The sequence below is a fragment of the Elaeis guineensis genome, chromosome 11 (assembly GCF_000442705.2).
Source record: "Elaeis guineensis isolate ETL-2024a chromosome 11, EG11, whole genome shotgun sequence".
NCBI classification, from domain to species: Eukaryota; Viridiplantae; Streptophyta; class Magnoliopsida; order Arecales; family Arecaceae; genus Elaeis; species Elaeis guineensis.
The window spans coordinates 11,070,481-11,093,371 of record NC_026003.2 but is presented as its reverse complement, the minus strand read 5'-3'; the positions used below and the strand labels follow the sequence as shown (position 1 = coordinate 11,093,371).

The following is a 22,891-nucleotide window of genomic DNA, read 5'->3' as shown; positions in this document are numbered from 1 at the left end:
GATAAGGGTAAGTTAGATTACTTCTATAGCCTGCCACCTCTATTAAGAAAATGCTACATAATGCAAGTTCTTCAAGACCAACCTGTTATGTCATATAAGCCAACATTTGATTTTTACCTATGCTCAGTTGATGTTTTTACATTAGCACTTCGCATTAGAGGCACACATGCTGTTAAACTTGGATAGAATATTTTGATGGGTTATTTTATGCAGTAGGAACTAGTATGTGTTATGACATGGGATTACTTTTAGCAAAACTTTAATTTATGATGCTATATCTAAGTAGATACCTTTTATTTATTTTTATTAGTATGTATGCTGATTTTACTTTTATTGATAGTTTTAGTTCAATGAAATAGATGCCTTTTATTTATTTTTTTATTGAATACCTATTTTATTTTCATAGGCAGGTAGGATTAATTGGCATTGATAGATTATGCTAAACCCTTCATGCTTTTCTTTTTCTCATTTTGTTTTAAAATCATTCCTAACGGGCAGTCTTGATACTGATAGTCAAAATTGGCTGAGCCTAGCCAAGCCCAATTATCTATAATATTATCATAATATTATTTTTATAGCTTGATCCAAATAGATATCTATAATAATAATAATAACAATAATAATAATAGTAATAAATATTATTACTACTACTACTACATCATGTTTTTGTGAGGCATTGTGAATGAAAAATATTAAATCAAGTTATAAAGTAATGATTACATACTAATATGTGAGGCTATTTATCATATTTTATACCTAATCACTATCATTACTTGATGATATACCAAACACAATAAAATTTTATTCTTAATGATATTCCAGTAATATATCAAATATTGTAATCATACATCATGCCAGAATTTGTACATCACTCTGATGATCACATCACTGGTGATATACCAAACAGCACCCAAGGGAACTTTCTTCTTCAGCAATTTTTCGCAACACCTCCTTCACAGCATCAAGCTCTGTCTTGACAGCTGTCATAGACTCTAAATCTAAAGATCAGTCATCCTCCATTTCCTTTTGAATGGCTCCTATCTCAGAGGTTGTCTCCGCTGGCTTCGCCTCGAGATTCTTGTGAAGTTCACAATCGAACTCCTTTTTGAAAGATGCCGATTTCTTTTCAGTGTCTTCCAGAGCTTGTTTGTAAGACTGCCGTGCTGCATCTTTCTCAGAGCGTATCTTTGATTCCCCTTGTGGGCTTGCTCTGTGGCAAGCTGCAATCTCCTTCGAGTGTTGGACGGCCATCTCTGTGTTGACATCAGATAACTGCTTTGCCTCAGCTTCCTGATGGAACGCTCTGAGTTTGGCTTCCATGGATGACTCGAAATCCTTCTTGATTCTTCTAAACTCCTGTTTTGCTGCATCAAGCTCCGCGATGGCAACTGCATACTGTTCCCTGACACTGTCCAATTCCTGTTTCCAGGCACTGTTCACTGTACCTATCATCTTCAAGTTCTTTGTTCGACTCTGAGCAGCTTCTGCTGCTTTTGGTGCCAACTCCTGGGACTCATTTGTGGTATTAAGTTTGTGGGCTGGTTCCTCGACAGTTTCTTTAGCCCCCTCTAACAAAGCTAGTGCTTGCACCCTAGTTGTCTCAGCATTTTTCGGTTGTTCCTTCTACTAATTTAGCTCCTTCTGGGCAAGGTGGAGTTGTCTCCTTTGCCAATGTTCTCTGTTACATGAAAAAAAAAATTAACCAAATAAATAAATAAACAGATAAAATGTTGGATGATAATTTATGCATTAAATAGAGCAATCAAGTGCTTATAATGGATGCATAAGTAAGTTGATCAATGAATAAGTTCAGCAGTAAAAATCCCACACCATTCAGCTTGAGGAATTTAAACCAAGTAAAAGAGCTTGTACAGCATTCAATCATATGTAGATACAGGGTTAAATTCAAGCAAATAGGAACAAAAATTCCATATTCACTAATAAATATTATAGTTTGAAAATTCAGCAACAATTTAAGGAAATCAAAATGCAATTTTTTTTATATAATGTATCATGGATGTGTTTGCATTTTCCTTGCACTGACTTCTTCCAAAACAAACGGCAAACTCAAGTTCTAAGAAGTCAGAACACCTCTAACACTTATCCAGAAACGAACAATTTGTCTGCCTTTTTCTTAGAAAGCTACGTGATTTCGTGAAAGCCTAGTTAATCACTTAAACTGTTAATAGACAAGTAATTTTCATAATGACACCCCAATTGCCCCGGTAAAGGCAGTTATACCTTGCAGCCCTTCCTCCAGTCATGAGATCTTAGATACAGGTAAAGTACAATGCAACTGAAGGTAAGCTATAAGGCTTTTTCATTAGCTTATGTTGCAGCCTGGGTATATATATTTCAGAAACTCCATAATGGTTTGCTTTTGCAAGGTGTAGAAATGATTTTTTATTACTCAAGAACTACTGAATCATATTTTGAAGATCCACTGGCAAGGTATATTCTAGTCTTTAAAGTCATGGAATTATCTAGCTTTCAGCATCACTTAGTAACATGTTGGCACGTATGATGTGCACATAGTTAGCTCTATGTCAGTTTCTCAAGAAGAGCAATTTGTAGAGATACCTCTGCTGAGGGAGGCTTCTGCTTTCTCACAGTTGGTCGATCAGCTGAAAATGCTACCTCACCAAATAAGCTGACAGCAGCTTTGACTGATTCAAAAGGCGCCCTTGTGTCCATCTCACCCACCTCGGCTTTGGGTGAATCAGTAACATTTTGATGAGCTTTTGCTCCTATGTTTCCCTTCTTATGCTATGCCAGCCTGAAATCTATAGAAGTAACCAGTGATTTTATTTCCATCATCAAAAAGAAAATTTATAGAAAAGAAACCTTTAATGGTCCAACCTTAACATAAGCTGGTATGCCATCTTGATACCGGACTCTATACCGATGCCACTTTGTTCTATGGCAGTATGCCCGATGCAGAGCCACATCAGCATGCTAAGCATTAGTATGCCGTCCATGCCATGTAGCAGCATCAAACTGGCATGATATGGTACGTCCTGTACCGCCCGATTTGGTATGATATGCATATCTTGTAAGGGCATATAAACCAGCAATAAGCAACGAAAACTTACTGACATATGTAGTCAATTTAAGTAAACACCTGGATTACACAAAATATATACATAAGTTCATAACAGTAGAGAATAACGTATTTTCCCTGGTTTCACATATCAATGATTTTGAGAGTTTCAATCAATATAAAACTATAAACTAGTAAAATACATCCCAAATTAGCATATCAACCAAACAATTATCATTGAGGACCTGAGGTTGCAACACTTAAAGCAGGAACTGCTGGCAGTATATCATGCCTCTAATGCGATAGTGGTTAGCAATAATAGTAATGCATCAATGCACATCAGTTTGACAATGACTATTCGAGAATTATGTGAACACTATTCGATTTCTTTCGCTCTTTGATGCTCTATGGCTCCCGGTAGGCTCTTCTTCCACTCTAGGACTTTACATTTTACTTTTTTGTTTGTTTTTTGTTATGGGCATCTGAAAAAGTCATTTAGATCAAGTCTCCCAGTGATCGTGCTTGCTAGAGGAGGATCGAGTTGAGCTAAGTTATTGTACTTTGAGAACGAGATCACCACAAACCCGCACATAGAGGATGAATTATGTTCTTAGATTGTTAGAAACTAATCAATCAACTTGCCTAGAAAATTATTATTTTGTTCTTATTATGATTTTCAATCAAAATTATAAAAGAAATAAACTATTTAAAATTAAATCTGAATATTATAAAAAATTTGTCTTAATCAAGGAGTGTGAAAATATTATCTCAAGTATACAATTCGCCCCTACGTGTCCCTAAGATATAATAATCTGGCTCAATCTGATTCTCCTCTAATAAGCACAATCATTAGGAAGCTTGATCTAAATGGCCCCTTTAGACACCAAAAAAGAAAAAACAAGAAAGTATGACAGAAGAGACTCTTGAGAGACATAGGGCACTAGAGAGAGAAAGACTAGATGGTATTTAGATAATCCAAGGATAGTCCTATTTATTGACTCTATTCGAGTGATCAAGGAGACATAATGGTTCCGAGATGATGCGATGCTTCGGAAACATCATATCTTATAGGAACCAACATTTTTCTTCCGAAGAGTCGCAATTCTTCATGTTGGGTATAAAATACCCTCCGGCCGAAGTTTGTAAAAGACCGATCCTTCTGGGCTCTTCCGGCTCCCGACCTTGTATGTGGCGCCTCTCCGAACTCCCTCGGCCGTCCAGACTTCTCCGACAATGGACTTCTACGTTCACCCACCAGGCCGCCCCAAAGGCCCTCTGGGCCTCACTGACAGTCGACCTCCTACAGCAGCCGACCATTCTCCGAGTCTCTCCCGGACCTCTTCCGACCACGGACAACCCTACTCCGAACTTCTTCCGGGCTTCGTCAGCATCCGAGCTCCCCCGACAACGAGATCTCTACAGTAACCAGACTCTTTCCAAGTTTCTACGACGGTCGACCGCCTTCCGGATCCTGATCAAGCTCCTGCGAGAGCCAAACTTCTACTACAAACGGTCAACTCCGAACTCCTACAGCGGACTGCCTATCCCAGACGTCTACTGTAAGCAAATTCCATTCAAGTCTCTACTATAAACAAATTTCTTCCGAACTTCTGTTACATGTAGACTCCAGCCGAGCTACTCCGTAGCGAGTGGGCCCTGAACGAACTTCTACAGCGGGACACTACTCCGAGCTTCCACGACAACTGGTCCTCGCCCGAGCTCCTACAATAAATGGCCCCCTTTCGACCTCTCGCGAGAACCGAAGCCCGTCCGAACTTCTCCAGCGGATGGATTCCAGACGAGCTTCTACGACGGACGAGCTTCAGCAACTGGGTCCCTGCAATAGCCAATCGCTTTCGATATCCACCGAGCCTCCCCAGCGCTATCCGAAGTCCATCGCCGGCCGACCTCCTACCGGACTTCTCCGATGGACGATCTTCGGATGAACTTCTGCATCAGATAAATCCCAGACTGACTTCTCCGGACTTCGTCAACAAAGATCTCCGTCCGAGCTCCTACAGCAAATGACTCCCGCCTGAAACGTCAACATCCAAAGCGTCCGACAACAGTAGATTCGTCAGCGACCTTGGAACATCCGAGCCTCCCTAGAACGACGATGTAAAGAGCCATTCTGCTCCATAAGGCATCCCAGCCGAGCTTCAGCCGATGGATCCAAACCCTCTGACAAGTCACGACTAGAGCCGCCATCCTGCTCCACTCTCTGCAACAGATTCCATGCAGCTCCACCACTCTCTAACAAGTCACGACAAGAGCCGCCCTCCTGCTCCACTCTCTGCAACGGATTCCATGCAGCTCCACCACTCTCTGGCAAGTCCCGACAACAGACACTACTCCACTCTCCGCAACAAGCTCCATGTGGCTCTGAACGACCCCTGACGCCACTAATCTTCGTAACAAACTCCACATGGCTCTGAGCGGTCCACTACCAGATGGTTACAGATGTCGTCGTCGGTCAGTTACACCCTCCGTCTATAAATAAGGACCCCAGATATGTTCTTCTCTAAGCTGGTAACTCTATCTCGAAACTCTGCCAAAATTTTCGCTCGAGCACTCCATTTCTGTTGAAGTAGAGTACTGACTTGAGCATCGGAGGATCTTGTCGGAGCACCCCCAACTCCGGTTTAGACTTTCTTTGCAGGTCCTGACGGCGGCCGCGGTCATCCCAGCTCCAGCTTCTCCAACCTCGACGGAATTCTGCACCAACACTTCAGAAAGAGGCATCAAATTAGGTTGTGTTTTAAAACTTTTAAACAATTGAAATTTAAGAGATAAGATTTTTTTTAAATTTATATCTTTTTAAACTAAAACTATAACAATCCGTTAAAAAAGATTTAAAATTTTTAAATCTAGGCATCTTATACTATGCAGTAAATGAGGTGTCTGATGGACTTGAACCTCACTTAGTGTTAATAGTGTCCACTCAAGAGAATCATGGTGGATTAGATCTTAAATTAGGTCTTTTAACTCAGGCTTTAACTTATCATATACGGTAAGGATTAAATGGATCTTTATATGGTCAACGCCGTTCAAAAGCCTTGTGCTTAGTATCTTAATTTTTTTATGAAAATTTTGTTAGGGTTGTCGAAACCCCTAATCATGGTCTACAAGATAATTTTCATATAGATAAGTCCTTGAAGGATATTTGGGGCCTAATACCTCGTAGATTTTCTATTTTGGACACATTAAGAGCATAACTCAACCTTTCTAAATTTACTTTGACACTGATAAGAGCACTTCTTTGAGGGTTGGAGGGAAGTACATTCTAAGAATATGCTCTGACATGATCACTCAATCATCTTAGTTTCTACCACACTGAATTGCATTCATGGGATCTCCAATCATAAAGGTTGGTTATCCATCATTAGTGACCACATAGTAGGCTTAAGCCCCATCTCCCTCACTGATTCTAGAACTTCATTCACAGACAAACTCTTGATTAGTTGATCTACAAAATTTTTTTAAAACTTAATAAATTCTAAAGAAATGATATTCTTTTTTTTTTTTGAGTTTTCTTCCAAAGTTACGATAAATTTGGATATGCCGATATATTTGTTTATTAATACTCTTTTGATTAGTCAATTCAATCATAGTCTTATTATCACAATGGATTAGTATAGTCGAAACTAGCTAAGATACTAAAGGTAGCTATGAGATAAGATTTTTAATCCTTTTTGCCTCCAAACAAGTGATATCCAAAGCAGTCAACTTGGCCTCATGGTGTTATGAGATATAATGGTTAATTTGTTTGAAAGATCTCCAAACTATGACATCATTGTCGAGAGAAAAAGATATCCAATGGTTGATTGTAGATAAAAAAGGAATAGGTTTAAGTTCATCGTATGACAGATCCAATCAAACTTCACATGAGTAAGCCTATCATACCATACAGAAGTTTGAAGAGGTTTAGCCTTATATGTTTGAATAGTTAATTAATAGCTTTCAAAAATAAAGTGCTAGGTTTTGAAATAAACACAATAAAGAGCAACAACAACAACACAATTAAATAATTATACTAAAAAATATAACACGTAAAGTAACTTATGATTGCTGCATATTTTTCAAAGCAATAGCAATATATATTTTGAAACCAACTAATAATATACACAGTTATGAAAGCAGCAATAATTTCTGTACAGATTTTGAAGAGGCAGAATTTTCTGCGCAGGTTTCAAAGATGTAGAAAATTTTTGTACAAATTTTAAAGATGCAGAAAACTTCTGCCCAAATTTTAAAAATTCAGAAATTTCTGCACATATTTTAAATATGTAGAAAAATTCTGCATAAATTTCAAAGTATGCAAAAAATCATTTTACACAAAAATTAAAGTTATAGAAAATTTCTACATGGATTTCAAAGCTGCAGTGACTTTCTGGACATAGGACATATTTTGAAGATGCAAAAAACTTTTTCAGAGGTTTAAAGTTGCAGAAAATTTTCTATACAGGTTTTTAAAGCTTGCAGAAAATCAGTTTACACAGAATTTAAAGCTGAAGAAAAATTCTACACAGGATTTAAAGCTACAGTAAATTTCTGTACAAATTTTGAATATGCAGAAAATTTATGCACATGTTCAAAGTTGCAGAAAAAATATATTTGCAGTATTTTGATAGCAATATGATTTTCTTGAAAGACTGAGTTTAATATAGAAAACAACTCGATAGAGTTAAAGCTTTCTAATTCTATACAAATAAATAAATTCTCGTTCTATGCAATTAGACTAAACTTGATAAACAACTATAGTAATGTTTGATATAATCATAAATCAAGTTCTTCAAAATAATTCTTATCGAGAAATTACTATGTTGTTGTTATTACTATTTTCAATCAAGATTATAAAAGACATAAATTACCTAAGATAATATTTGAACATTATAAAGAGTTTGCCTAAATCAAGGTGTGAGAACACTATTCTAAGAATATGATTCGCCTCATACATGTGGATCTATGGCAATCTCATCTCCAAGGTACAATAAATATTTCTAATAGATGGAGGATATACGGATAACAACTGAAGAGGCACTAAAGAGGGTAGAGATGGCTAAGGCCGTGAAGAAAGCAATACATGGAAGGAGAGATGATGAGGTGGGGGGAGAGGGAATAGAAGAAGGATATGGAGGTTGCTTTTGGTATACTGGCCGAGACACAAATGTTTGTGGAAGCATTACCACCAAAGCCCAAGGCTCCAAATGTGAACCTAGTGGGGGTTTTGCTTCGGTACACCTATATAATAAAATATTATAAAGGATATTTAAGGTATTATATATTATTATTTTTTCAGTGTCACCTATGGCTCCTCTGCGCTACCACCTTCTGCAGCCCGTGCCGCTTTCCCTCTCGGTCGCACCCTCCATGCACCACCACCTCCTTCCCCTATGACCCGTAGAGAACCCCCACACCCCACCTCCGGCGGCCCGCACCACCACCCCCTTTCCCTATGGCCCATGGAGAACCAAACCCCCCACCCCTGCGGCCTGCACTACCTCCCTCTCGGTCGTGCCCTTTTCATCACCACCCCCTTCCCCCGTGGCCCATGGAGAACCCCCATAGCCCGTGCCGCCTCCCCTTTTGGTCATGCCCTCTACGCCACCACCCCCTTCCCCCGCAGCCCGCAGAGAACCCCCCAACCCACCCTATGGCCCGCACCGCCTCCCCTCTTTATTGCACCCTCTGTGCCCCCCAATCCGGTGCTGTGGCTCCACTGCATGTTTCTATCCCCCCCTCTTCCTATCCGGTACCGTGGCTCCTCTGCACGCTCTCATCCCCCGCCGGGTGGCACCATTACTCCTTTGGTCGCCCCCCGCCCCACCTGCCCCTTGGTGTGGCCCAGGACTTCTCTGTGCCCCCACACTCCGAGAGCCCACAGCTTCTCTGTGGTTACCCCCCACCACACCCCGTGCAATCTGGGGCTTTTCCATGCCACAGCCACCCAACCTCCCCCACCACCCCCCCAACCCCCCCCCCCCCCACCTCAACCCCATCAGCGGTAGCCTGCAGCTTCTTCACGGTCCTCTTCCTCCACCCTCGCGTGCCTCCTCTATCGAAGATAGTTTTTGAAAAAAAATTAATTTAATTATTTTATGAATGAACCTTACTTTTTTAAATATTTACCGTACAAGCCATGCACAGGAGCTTCTTGTCTAGTTGAAATCTGCATGGTCCATATTTAATCTGATGATCAAAAATAGATAAAACTAAAAAGACAAAAGTACCCTTTAGAGCACTATAGCAAAACTCACCTAGTGGAGATAATGGAAGGGAATAGGAAGTTTAATAGAGAAGCAGCCCTGAGGAAGATGCTACTGCATGCTCAACTATGGTGGCATATTCTACAGGAGAAGAACCAACTTGGTGGTGGCTCCCAATCCAACCTCCTAGGTCAGACACCTGTATGACGTCCTACTCTTTTGCTGTAAATACCAAGTTGTTTCATTTTGCCTTTTGAATTGGGATTTTAGAGTGTTGGAGCTATTTCATCTTCAGTTATCTTTAAGCTGATCATTTGAAGGGCCTATGTTTGAACTATGTGTTGGATGATTGGTCTGAAAATTGACACGGTTGCATAGTATGGATGTTTTCATCATCAATGGTAATTTTTAGCATGCCACTATCTAATATAAGCTGCAGATCGAAAATCAAGAAAATCCCTATATTGCTCAAATTTTGGATGGCATAATTAGATTTTATGGAGGCCAAGTGATAAAAATTTTCCCACTCGCGTATTCATCCGTGGGTTACGACTGTGACATCTGATTCGGAAATTTGCACGATGTAATAAGTAGTTGGTGGTAATTTCCTACTTCCATTGACTTTTTAGGCAGGGGATGGTGTCAATGCAAGTAAACAATGGGATTGGGCACGGTCAGACATCATCATCCAAATTTAAATGGATCAAGGTACACTAAAATATGGATCCATTTTCAGTGAAAACCAATCTAGATGACTTCAACATCTATGATCTTGGTATTGAGTACCATATTGGTAATTTATTAGTTCGATACGATATGCACCGGCAGATTTACATTGAGGGGAGGTGTGTCACATGACACACCTCAACTCCTAATAAATTTTTTATATATATAATATAATTAATATGAAAGGATATCTCTATCTTTAATAAAAGGATACTCCTCAAAATCTTATAGAGACATTATAGTATTTAACATGCAACAGTTGGTGGATACCCACTTACCAAAAAAAAATAATTTGTGGATACTCATGATTCTCTGACTCATCTATAACCTATACTCAATATAAAAAAAAAAAAGACCACCTCTACTAGTGATGGTCCCTGACCAATAAAAATATAGAAAATATTTACTTACTTGCCTAACAAGTATTGATGCGCTGAAAACTGAAGCTCTTCCCATTACAAAAAGAAGCCTATTGGACTTCTCAAATAAAAAGCCCAATCGCAGTAGTTTGCTTTAAAAAAAATTACTCTCCCTCTCTGAAAGTTCAAAGCATGCAAGCTTCTTAGGCAAATTTGCCTAAGCGGCATTCTGACTGGAAAAACAATTCAGACATTCGACGGTCGATCCAATGGGTGGTGGTGGTTCCATACAGGTGTGCAGCGACAACTAAATGGTCAATTGCTCGAGTTTAATCAAGGTACAATCAGAATTACAAATCCTACATCTTCAATTAGAAATCTTAATTTAATTTTTTGGATGAAAATTAATTTAATATAGAATTTGAGATAAAATAATGAAATTGATTTTTATAACTAATTAAGAATTGCATAAATTGATACTGTAACTTGTGAGATGATTAGATGTTGGTGTGTTACTATGTTTCTTCCTCAAAATTTTTTTTATGTTGATGCCTATTGGGATTTAGTCATGATTTTGGTTGATATTATGAGATAGTGAGGTGTTGGTTTGAATGACTTAGATAAAAAATTATGCTTTTGAGATACAAACTAATTAAATTTAATAATTACTTTAGCCAGTTAACCTATGGAGAGATTTCTGATAAAGAAACCTTCTTTATCTCAATCACAAGGAGCAAGTGGAAACAATTCTAATTCTAGTATTCAAAAAATTGAAATTAATTTAAAAAAATCTTTCGACTGATGTGAATTTGAGAAATAAAAATTTAAAATATCATTTTAATAAAAGAGATGAAGGAGGAAATATTTGCAAAAAGGCTCTTGTCAACCTCGTCTGCATAATTTTCCATACAAATTGATTGGAGGAAAGCGACGTAAGTTTTGTCTAGATTGATTTGATCTACACAATAAATGGTTGGAATATAGCATATCGAAAGATGCATTATATTGCTTGTGTTGCTACCTATTTAAGCTTGAAGGAAAACAAGGTGGGGGTGAAGCTTTTGTTTCAAAGGGATTTTCATATTGGAATAAGAAGAAAAGTTTAATTAATCATGTTGGTGAATGTAACAGTTCCTATAACAAAGCTCTAAAGAAATATGAGGATTTAATGAGAGAAAAACAATCTATCTAGGTTTGTCTTCATCATAAGCAATCAGAGCAAGCTAAGAATAAATAAATTCCTTATATATAATAAAATTAATATGAAAGAACACATCTATCCATAATAAAAGGATACTCCTTAAAGTCTTATAGGGATATTATAGTATTTAACATGCAATAGTTGGTGGATACTTACCAAAAAAAATAATTGATGGATACTCATGATTCTCTGACTCATCTATAACCTATACCCAATAAAAAAAGAGACCACCTCTACTAGTGGTGGTCTCTTACCAAAAAAAATATAAAAAACATTTACTTACTTGCCTAGGAAGTATTTATGTGCTAAAAACTGAAGCTCTTCCCATTAAAAAAAGAAGCTTATTGGACTTTTCAAATAAAAAATCCAATCACAGTACTTTGCTTTTTAAAAAAATTGCTCTCTCTCTCTCTCTAAATGTTCAAAGCACGCAAGCTTCTTAGGCAAATTTGCCTAGGCAGCATTCTGACTGCAAAAGCAATTCAAACAATCGACAGTCGATCGAGCGGGCGATGGTGGTTCCATCTTCAAATAGAAATCCTAATTTAATTTTTTGGATGAAAATTAATTTAATATAAAATTTGGGATAAAACAATGAAATTGATATTTATAACTAACTAAGAATTGCATAAATTGATACTGTAACTTGTGAGATGATTAGATGTTGGTGTGTTACTGTGTTTCTTCCTCAAAATTTTTTTATGTTGATGCCTATTGGGATTTAGTTGTGATTTTGGTTGATATTATGAGATAGTGAGGTGTTGGTTTGAATGACTTAGATAAAAAATTATGCTTTTGAGATACAAACTAATTAAATTTAATTATTACTTTAGCCAGTTAACCTATGGAGAGATTTCTAATAAAAAAACCTTCTTTATCTCAATCACAAGAAGGAGAAAGTAGAAACAGTTCTAATTCTAGTACTCAAAAAACTAAAATTGATTTAGAAAATCTTCCAACTGATGTAAATTTGAGAAAAAAAAAATTAGAATATCATTTTAATAAAAGAGATGAAGTAAGGAGGAAATATTTGCAAAAAGGCCCCGATCAACCTCGTCAGCATAACTTTCTATACAGATTGATTGGAGGAAAGCAACGTAAGTTTTGTCTAGATTGATTTGATCTATACAATAAATGGTTGGAATATAGCATATCGAAAGATGCATTGTATTGCTTGTGTTGTTACCTATTTAAGCCTAAAAGAAAATAAGGTGGGGGTGAAACTTTTGTTTCAAAAGGATTTTCATATTGGAATAAGAAGAAAAGTTTAATTAATCATGTTGGTGAATGTAACAGGTCCTATAACAAAGCTCTAAAGAAATATAAGGATTTAATGAGAGAAAAACAATCTATCCAAGTTTATCTTCATCATAAGCAATCAGAGCAAGTTAAAAATAAATATCAGATTTGGTTACATGTTTCAATTATTTATATGAGATTTTTATTGCATCAAGGATTGCCTTTTCGTGGCCATGATGAATCCGAGGATTCAAATAATAAAGGAAATTTTCTTGAAGTTCTAAAAGTTGTTGCCTTTTTGAATGATAAAATAGCTGCAGTGGTGTTGAACAATGCTCTTAGAAATCAACAAATGACAGCTCCTAGTATTCAGAAAGATATTGCAAATGCAGCTGTAAAAGAGACTCTTAATGTCATCATTGAGGATCTTGGAGATGATCTATTTGGGATATTAATTGATAAATCAAGTGATGTATGTTGAAAAGAATAAATGGCTGTTGTGTTCCGTTATGTTGATGACACGGGATTTGTTAAAGAGAGTTTTGTTGGTATTGCACATGTTACTAATACTTTCACATCATCTCTTAAGTTAGCAATTGATTCCTTGTTTATGAACATAAGTTGAGTGCATTAAGAATACGTGGACAAGGTTATGATGGAGCAAGTAATATGCAAAGATAAGTTCAATGGTCTCAAAACTTTGATTTTGAGATAAAATGAGTCGGCATATTCTATTCATTGTTTTGCTCGTCAGCTTCAGTTGACACTTGTAGCTATGGCAAAGAATCATATTGACATCATTTGGTTCTTTAACTTGGTTTCTCATGTAACAAATATAATTAGAGCTTCCTGTAAGCGATAAGATGCACTTTAAAAAATAAGTGGCAAGAAAATTATGGAGGCAATTAGTGGTAAAATTGAAAGTGGACGAGGGTTAAACCAAGAACTTGCTCTAAAAAGAGCAGGTGACACAAAATGGGGTTCCCACGACCAATTACTTTTGAACTTAGCTGAGATGTGTTAGATATGCGTCCTAAAAGCTAATTGTTGGCTGACACTTTTTATAATTTTAGAACTTAATTTTGTACTTGTAATATTTTTATTATTAATAAAGAACTTTTCATTTTAATTATATTTATGTATCCATGATTTATCTTAGAAATTAATAAAGATAATTTTTGTATATTCTCAAGATATCGAGAATTTGAGACATACATTAATTAGTAGTTAGTTTGTAAATACTTCTGATCAAAGGATCGTCACGGAGGATGGTGATCAATTTATTCGAGATCGTGTACAGTTTACCTCCCTTATGGGTAGATGAGTCTCGGATCTACAGTGTAGGGACATTGGGGTGAGAGTGCGCGTTGTTGTTAGATAACAACTTGTACTGAGTGTGACCAATACGAGAAATTACTTAGATGTCAACTCACTCATCAATGGTTGATTCGATGCTGCAGTGGTGTAAGTAGTCCTTTACATGCGATGTCATCGGCTATTCGCAGCAAGACTACTGAGTTTGACTGCATATTTTTTTGATCCCAAGCCATTCGGATCCTTGCTGTGTGTGTTGGTCACAGTAGATTCAGGTTCGCTGTTTGGAATAGGATGCAGCTAGATAGAATCTATTAATCTTGGTAGAAAAAAAAAAATTCTATGCGATTTACGAGACTGAGTTAAAAAAGTCTTTAGCCAAAGTAAGTGTGAATACTGAAAAAAAATTTTCACGGGATTCACAAATAAACTCGAGTCGAGCCAATCTAGCATGTGACTGACGATAGGATCTGATAAGTTCTCCATAATCTCCATCAAATCGGGACTCATGATAGAAGGACTGAATCATACCATAACTGCACCTAAGAGTTCATACTTTTATTCTACTAGATTGTCACTACATACTGTTATGTGTCACTGGTAGATTGTGGGACTCATCCGACGTCATCTTGATGATCGATGACTCTCGAAGAGTAGAGCTAGAATTGTTCCAATCCATTGAAAGAAGTTTCGATGATATTGTGATAGAGATCATAATATATCTTACTACCAGATAGAATAGAACCTATGGGATCACACATTAAGAGATTTAATCTTGAATTTATCAATTGAGCTTATGAAGTTTTAATTGGATTAGGATTTATTGAAATCCTATTGGATTTAAGAGAACCATGCTAGCACATGGTTAAACATAATTCTTCTCTGAACTACGATTTCTTATTATATAAGGATTGAATCAAGTCCATTGTCTTGAACCTAATCTAAATCCATTTTGATTTGGATTTAGTAGGGCACCTATTTATGGGTCCAAAAAGATTGGATTAAGTCAATGAGTTGACTAACTAATCTCTTATTTTCTTCCTTCTTATTTTCTTTTATAGTATGAAATTGATGGAAAGAAGAGAGGAGGCGCAAGCCTCCCTTTTGGTAGGTCCAAGGGGCGCCAACCCCTTGGAGTGGTGTGAGAAAGAGAGAGGGGCCCGACCCCTCTTTTTGACTTAATGTGGAAGGAGAGAGAGAGGGGGGGCCATGCCCCATCTCTTATGTCAAAAACCCTAGAAAGGGGTGCCAAGAGTTGGCACCCCAACTACTTGCCTCTTTAGTTAAGGGGAGCCCACTCAGTCTGCCTTATTTGCTGAGGGACGCCCCATCTACTTGCCAAAGGAGGTGAAGTCCATATCAATTAAGTCTGATTTTTTTGAAAAATAATTAGATTAAAAAAAGATAGAAATTCTAATGAGATACGGACCAGTCTTTTTAGATTGATTGATTCTTGATTTGGAAACAAAAAAAGGGTCTATATAAAGAGATGGTCTCTTAGGATTTTATTATTATTGAATTTTGATAATTCAAAACTCCTCTCTCCCTTCCATGCCTCATCCTCTCTCCCTCCTCTCTTTCCCATGCCTAAGGGTTAGGTGTCCATCATCCCATATGCCTGAGTTGAGAGGTGTCTCTTCTACAGCAAGGAATGAGGAGAAAAAGGCTGCAGTTCAAGGAGTGTGGTTGTAGTCAAGATCAACTATTGATCAAGGTTCAAAGAGGCTAAGATCCTACTTGGAGAAGAAGGATCTATCACAAGAAGAAGGATTCAAAATTGATCCTGGTAGATACTTGTAGAGGTCGGACACATGTGCGGCTCAAAAATCTTCAGATCTAAGATCATCAGTAGTGGTGTACTTCGACCCGCATAAAGATATTGAGATTTGATCTCTTCTTTATTTTAATTTTCAGATTATACGCATATCTTTATTCCTAGGCTCAGATAGGATTAGATGAGATCTAATGCATGTGGGGTTAAAGGGTTTAACTTGATTTATTTTCGCTGCAATTCAAAAGATTTTTGAAATCCATACATGCATTCTATCCAATTTTCTAACAGTGGTATTAAAGTCATTGATTTTTAAGATATATATAATCTGATTATTAGCCTTAGATTTGAAAGTTTTATTGATTTAAAATTAATTTTGTGCTGGTATAAGGTTGTTCTGGTATAGGGTTTACCCCCTATATTGAAAAGATTGTCCTAGCACAAGATTGATCGATTTTGAGAACTATTTTTGAAATATTTAAATCAATCTTTTAGATCTAAAAAATAATATATATGATATATCTTATTTCATATTTAGATCTGAAATTAGAATGATTAAATAATCGCATCAGATTGATATAAGGTTGTCATGATATAGGGTTTATCCTCTATATTGAAAAGATTATCCTAGTTTGATGTGAACCAATTTTTTGAAAAGTACTTTTAAAATATTTTAATTATTATTTTAAATCTAATTATATATATTTGATATATATAAATTTAGTTTTAGATCTAAAAATTAATATATATGATATATGTTTGTAGTTTAGATCTAAAACTTCATATATGTGATATGTGACATTAGATTTAGATCTGAAACTGTTTCAAGATCATAAGCCACTAATGCATGCAATAAAATATAATCTAAAAATTATTTTTAGAATCTAAAAATTATGTTATTGCATGTGGATATGGGTTGAACAAATTAAGTCAAGTAATCGAACTATAACTAGGGACAAATTGATTAGATCAGGCTAGAATCCGTTGTTGATTTTGAGCAGTTGATTGAACCTAATCAATGATTGATTAGGATTAGATCAAAGGGGCTCAAAGTCGAGTTTAGTTGTAGTTGATCGCATCGATTCAAATTTTGATGTAAATTGATTGACTCAAGATCAAATTTGGCTCAGTGGTTCAGGTTCCTTTCAATAGGTTAACCTAATCGATTCTAATCGACCAATTTAGTATCTAAGGCAAGTATTTAGATGGTGGTTTTTTAATTGATTTCGTTGTCTGGTCTGACCAATTCGTTGATATCTAAAAAAAGCAACGGGGGGACCCCCATTCATCTTAACTTATTTGGCCATTTTAGAAGATTCAGTTTCACACTAGGTTACTTGTTGACTCGAGTTCACCCATGCTGACTAGGCTGGTCAGACATGTGAATGTGCTGACCTGAATTTTATCAGTCGAATATCAGATCCGCTGATTTAAAAAAGATCTAAACCTAAATCTTCTCACTAAATATTAAGTCTAGAGGTCTTCCATCATTATAGAGATGCGGGTGCCTTCCTGACGTTAATCATTCTCGATTGGTTACAGTGATTCGATTGCATTGGGAAGGTACAATCACTTTATTAGCATTTGATAACCCAGGATAGAGATGGGATTGGGCCTAATAACTGTTAAGTGAGGGTCCCACTGATAGCTTTGCACCCACTGGCGAATGATGGATTTGATTTAACTAAGAAATGTGCCAATAACTATTAAGTGAGATCACAGCACTTAGAGACCAAACCCATTGCATCTTGCTTAGTGAAACAATGGATAAGGTATTGTCCACTCATTGGTCTATGCTCACTGTTGGTGCAGAATTTCGTCGAAGTCGGAGAAGCTGGAGCTGGGATGATCGTGACCGTCGTCGGAACCTGCAAAGAAAGTCTAAACCGGAGTTGGAGGTGCTCCGGCAAGACCCTCCGATGCTCAAGTCAGTACTCTGCTTCAACAGAAATGGAGTACTCGAGCAGAAATTTTAGCAGAGTTTCGAGATAAAGTTACCAGCTTAGAGAAGAACGTATCTAGGGGTCCTTATTTATAGACGGAGGGTGTAACTGATCGACAGCGACGTCTGTAACTGTCTGGTAGTGGACCGCTCAGAGCCGCGTGGAGTTTGTTACGGAGAGTAGTGGCGTCAGAGGTCGTTCAAGGACACATGGAGCTTGTGGCCGAGAGTGGAGTGGTGTCCGTTGTCGGGACTTGTCAGAGAGTGGTGGAGCTGCATGGAATCTGCTGCAGAGTGGAGCAGGATGGCGGCTCTTGTCGTGGCTTGTCAGAGAGGGGTGGAGCCGCATGGAATCCGTTGCAGAGAGTGGAGCAAGGTAGCGGCCCTGGTCGTGGCTTGCCAGGGAGTTCGGATTTGTCAGCTGAAGCTCGGTTGGGATGTCTAAGGGAGCAGAATGGCTCTCTATCTCGTCGATCCAGGAGAAGCTCGAACATTTCTGAGGTCGCTGACGAGCCTACTGCGGTCGGAGGCCTTGGGCACTGAGGTTACAGGTGAGAACCATCTACTGTAGAGACTAGGATGAAGACTTTCGGTTGGCGAAGTCCGGTAGGAGCCCAATTGCTAGGGAAGTCCATCTGGGATCTGCCTGGCATGGAAGCTCGTCTGAAGATCGTCTGTCGGGGAAGTCTGATTTTATGGGGAGCCCGATAGGAGGTCGGCTGGCGATGGACTTCGAATAGCGCTGGGGTGGCTCGACAGACATCGGAGGCGATCAGCTACCGCAGGGACCCAGTTGCAGAAGCTCGTCCGTCATAGAAGCTCGTCCGAAATCCATCCGTTGGAGAAGTTCGGACAGGCTTCGGTTCTCGCGAGAGGTCGAAAGGGGGCCGATTATTGTAGGAGCTTGGCGAGAGCCGATTATCGTGGAAGCTCGGAGTAGTGTCCCGCTGTAGAAGTTCGTCCGGAGCCCACTCGCTACGGAGTAGCTCGACTAGAGTCTACCTGTAACAGGAGTTCGGAAGAAATTTACTTACGGTAGGTATCTGGGGTAGACGGTCCACTGTAGGAGTTCGGAGTAGACCATTCGTAGCAGAAGTTCGACTCTCGCGGGAGCTCGATTAGGATCCCGGAGGCGGTCGATCACCGTAGAAACTTGGGTGGAGTCTGGTTACTGTAGAAACCTCATTGTCGGAGAAGCTCGGATGCTGACGAAGCCTGAAAGAAGTTCAAAGTAGGGTCGTCCGTGGCTGGAAGAAGTCCGGGAGAGACCCGGGGAATGGTCGGCTGCTGTAGGAGGGCGACTGTCAGTGAGGCCCAAAGGGCCTTTGGGGTGGCCCGGTGGGTGAACGCAGAAGTCCATTGTCGAGGAAGTCTGGACGGATGAGGGAGTTCGGAGAGGTGCCGCACATAAGGTCGGGAGCCGGAAGAGCCCTGGAGGGATCAATTTTTATAAACTTCGATCGGAGGGTACTTTAAACCCAACATCGGTCTCCCTACTTTCGAGTTTGGGTTTCGAGTGAAGGAAGTATAGAGAGATTCTCATGGCCGAAGCTGCTCTCCTTGATTTCCGCACTCAGCGGTTGTCAGATATTTTGACGTTCGGTATGCTGGTACTGGAGCTTTTTCGAAAAAGATTTCTTCTTTTTAGAATTTCCATCGGAGCACAGTCCCAGGTACGATGCCATAATGGTTTTACTAATTGTCGGCCACCTCTAGCTGCTTGCCACGGTGAGTGGGCCATGCGGCGGTCACGGACTGGTCTGAGGAGTCTTGCAGTCATTATTGCACCGGACCCCATCGCTTATTTAAACCTACCTTCCCTCTTCGGGGATCTCACTTTGTGCGGGGGCTTCTTTAGTCCTTCCTTCCTGGCTTTAGGCGTCCGTTGAGTCATCTTTATCTCTGTACCCCCGCATCCCTCAGACCAGCTTGGGTTAGCCTCAAAACCTTCTTTGCCTCTGTGGTCCCGTTTGTAGACTGCGCTGGTCTTCCTTCGTTGCAGATATGGGTGCGGATACGGCTCTAATGTTAGCCCAGAGCCTGAAAGCCCACGAGCGGGAAGACGCTGCAACTTCCGGGTTGGCGAAGAAGGTGAGGGTAGAAGAGACAGATCTGGTAGTATTTCACCTTGATGGCCCAGAGCCCACGCTTATGGCACATCCTCGACTGTGAGGGCTTCCTGACGCGCGTCATCGTGAGGGGAAACTTGACCTCAGGAAGAAAGTCATGCCCGCCATCACTGTGAGGGGGAACCTGACCTCAGAAAGAAGGTCATGCCCGCCGTCATCATGAGGCAGCAGAAACCATGACACGGAAGAGATGGCGTCTACATGTACTTTGAAGATAATGCTAGAGTAATTGCTGACTCGGAAGGGAGACTGGAAGAAGAAGCCAAGTACTTGAAGTAATTCTCGACGATGGTTGGAACTGAGAGTTCAAAGTCTGATGAAGCCGAGCTTCTTTAAAGCTGTTTGTTTTGTTTTTTGTTTGTTTTTTTTTTAAGGCTTTGTAACGTGCACTTCACCAATGAAATGAGAAGAGAATTTTTCATTACCTCGTCTCTTCCTCTCTTTTTTGGCCTTCAAGGCTTTGTAATATATACTTCACCAATGAAATGAGAATGAAATTATTTATTACCTCACCCATTCTGGTATTGACCGGTTATTTATCGGACTCCTTTTGTTTTTCGTTGTGTTCGATGTCGACACTGTTCGGAGGTTTTCGGTCGTTGCAGCATCAATTTGCCCTTTGATTTATGACCGTAGGTTCTTTCGAGGCCATTCGAGTTTGACGTTTTCTTCCGATGCTGGAGCTCGGGGGTCCAAATTTCTCGTTACTTTGAGGAGGTCGATTTATCCTCGGCCCATGTCAAGTTCCCTCTTAGCAATTAAGACGAAGTTCCTTATGTCTTTGATGTAGTTTGTTTTTATTTGTTGTAGAAGTAGTTCGTCGGCTTTTCTTTTTCATCTTCCCCTTTCTCTTTCATGTTCGAGTGAGGGTTTTCCCCCTGCTCTTAACGGGGTCGTGAAAGCGTAGAAGTGTCGTTGAGGAAGCTTTCCTCCTTGTCGATCAACCGAGTCTTTGTTTGCGTCGGGATGAGGTCCTGCCCTTGTTCCCGACAGTCGGTTTCAGCTCGTGTCAGGACGAGGTTCTCCTCCTGTTCCTAACAAGGCTGTGGAGGCACATAAGGGCTGTTGTGAGGGCCTCTCCCCCCATCCAATCTTTAGAAAATCGGATCTTCGACTTTGCTCATGTTAGGACGAGGTTCTCCTCCTGTTCCTAACAAGGCTGTGGAGGTACATCAGGGCCGTTGTGAGGGCCTCTCCCTCCATCCAGTCTTTTGAAAACTGGGCCTTCGACTTTGCTCATGTTAGGACGAGGTTCTCCTCCTGTTCCTAACAAGACTGTGGGGGCACATCAGGGCCGTTGTGAGGGCCTCTCCCCCCATCCGATCTTTTAGGAAATTGGGCCTTCGACTTTGCTCATGTTAGGATGAGGTTCTCCTCTTGTTCCTAACAAGGCTGTGGGGGCACATCAGGGCCGTTGTGAGGGCCTCTCCCCCCATCCGATCTTTTAGGAAATCGGGCCTTCGACTTTGCTCATGTTAGGATGAGGTTCTCCTCCTGTTCCTAACAAGGCTGTGGGGGCACATAAGGGTCATTGTGAGGGCCTCTCCCTCCATCCGATCTTTTAGAAAATCGGGTATTCGACTTTGCTCATGTTAGGACGAGATTCTCCTCCTATTCCTAACAAGGCTGTGGGGGCACATAAGGGCCGTTGTGAGGGCCTCTCCTCCCATCCGATCTTTTAAAAAATCGGACCTTCGACTTTGCTCATGTTAGGACGAGGTTCTCCTCCTGTTTCTAACATGCTTAATTTCAATTGCATGAGAGAGTTATTTCCTGTCGTTATAAACTCATGCTAAAAGAAAAATACGCAAATATGAAATTTTTATTTAAGACAAAGCTATTGGTAATACATTCATAGATTTTTCGAGTTCCATGGTCGTGGAAGCTCTTCTCCTCCTAGCTCTTTTAAATAGTATATTCTGGGCCAGACTACCTCCTTGACTTTATATGGGCCTTCCCAGTTTGGGGTAAGTTTCTCTTGATTCTGAGGTTGTAAGGCAGCAGCTCACCGTAACACCAGGTCCCCCGCTCTGAAGACTTTGCTTTTGACCCGGGAGTTATGGTAGCGGGCTACTTTCTATTTGTAAGCCGCCATCCGAACTTGAGCCGTCTCCCGCTTTTCTTCTAATAAGTCGAGGTTAGCCTTGAGATCCTGTGGGTTGCACCGTTCGTCGAACGCCACGACTCGTGCTGACGGAAGCTTGAGTTCTATTGGGATCACGGCCTCTGTCCCGAAAGCTAAGGCAAAGGGGGTCTCCCCCGTGGGCAATCTCTGAGTAGTCCGGTATGCTCACAACACATGATAGAGCTCATCCGTCCAAGTTCTTTTTGCCTTTTCAAGTCTCGCTTTGATGCCCTGCAACAGAGTCCTGTTGGTCACCTCGGCCTTACCATTTGCCTGAGGATGGGCCACTGAAGTGAAGTTATGGGAGATGTTTAGGTCCTCACAAAATTTGGCAAATTTTGCTCCAGCAAATTATCGTCCGTTATCAGTAATGAGGGTTCTGGGTAAGCTGAACCTACAGACAATCGACTTCCAAACGAAGTCCTGTACTTTAGCTTCCGTAATTTTTGCCAAAGGTTCAGCTTCGACCCACTTGGTGAAATAGTCTATTGCCACCAGGAGGAACTTTCGCTGTCCTGATGCCATGAGAAAAGGTCCGAGGATATCCATCCCCCATTGCGCGAACGGCCATGGGGCACTCAATGGTGTAAGTTTGGAGGCAGGTTGCCTTTGTATATTGGCATATCTCTGACACCGGTCACATCTTCGGACATATTCGACGGAGTCATGGTACATGGTAGGCCAATAATAACTTGTCGGAGCAGCTTATGGGATAAAGATCTGGCCCCCATGTGATTTCCACAGACCCCCTCATGTACCTCCTTCAAGATGAAGTCGGCTTCGGAAGGTCGGAGATATTTCAAGAGGGGCAAGGAGTACGACCTCTTATATAGCTTGCC

At 39.9% G+C, this 22,891-nt stretch overlaps 1 pseudogene; it reads right to left on the bottom strand.

Moving 5' to 3' along the window:
* LOC105061216 (WEB family protein At5g55860-like) overlaps nt 1-2,978 on the bottom strand; it is a 28,144-nt pseudogene extending 25,166 nt beyond the window's left edge.
* Nucleotides 2,979-22,891: the final 19,913 nt, after the last annotated feature.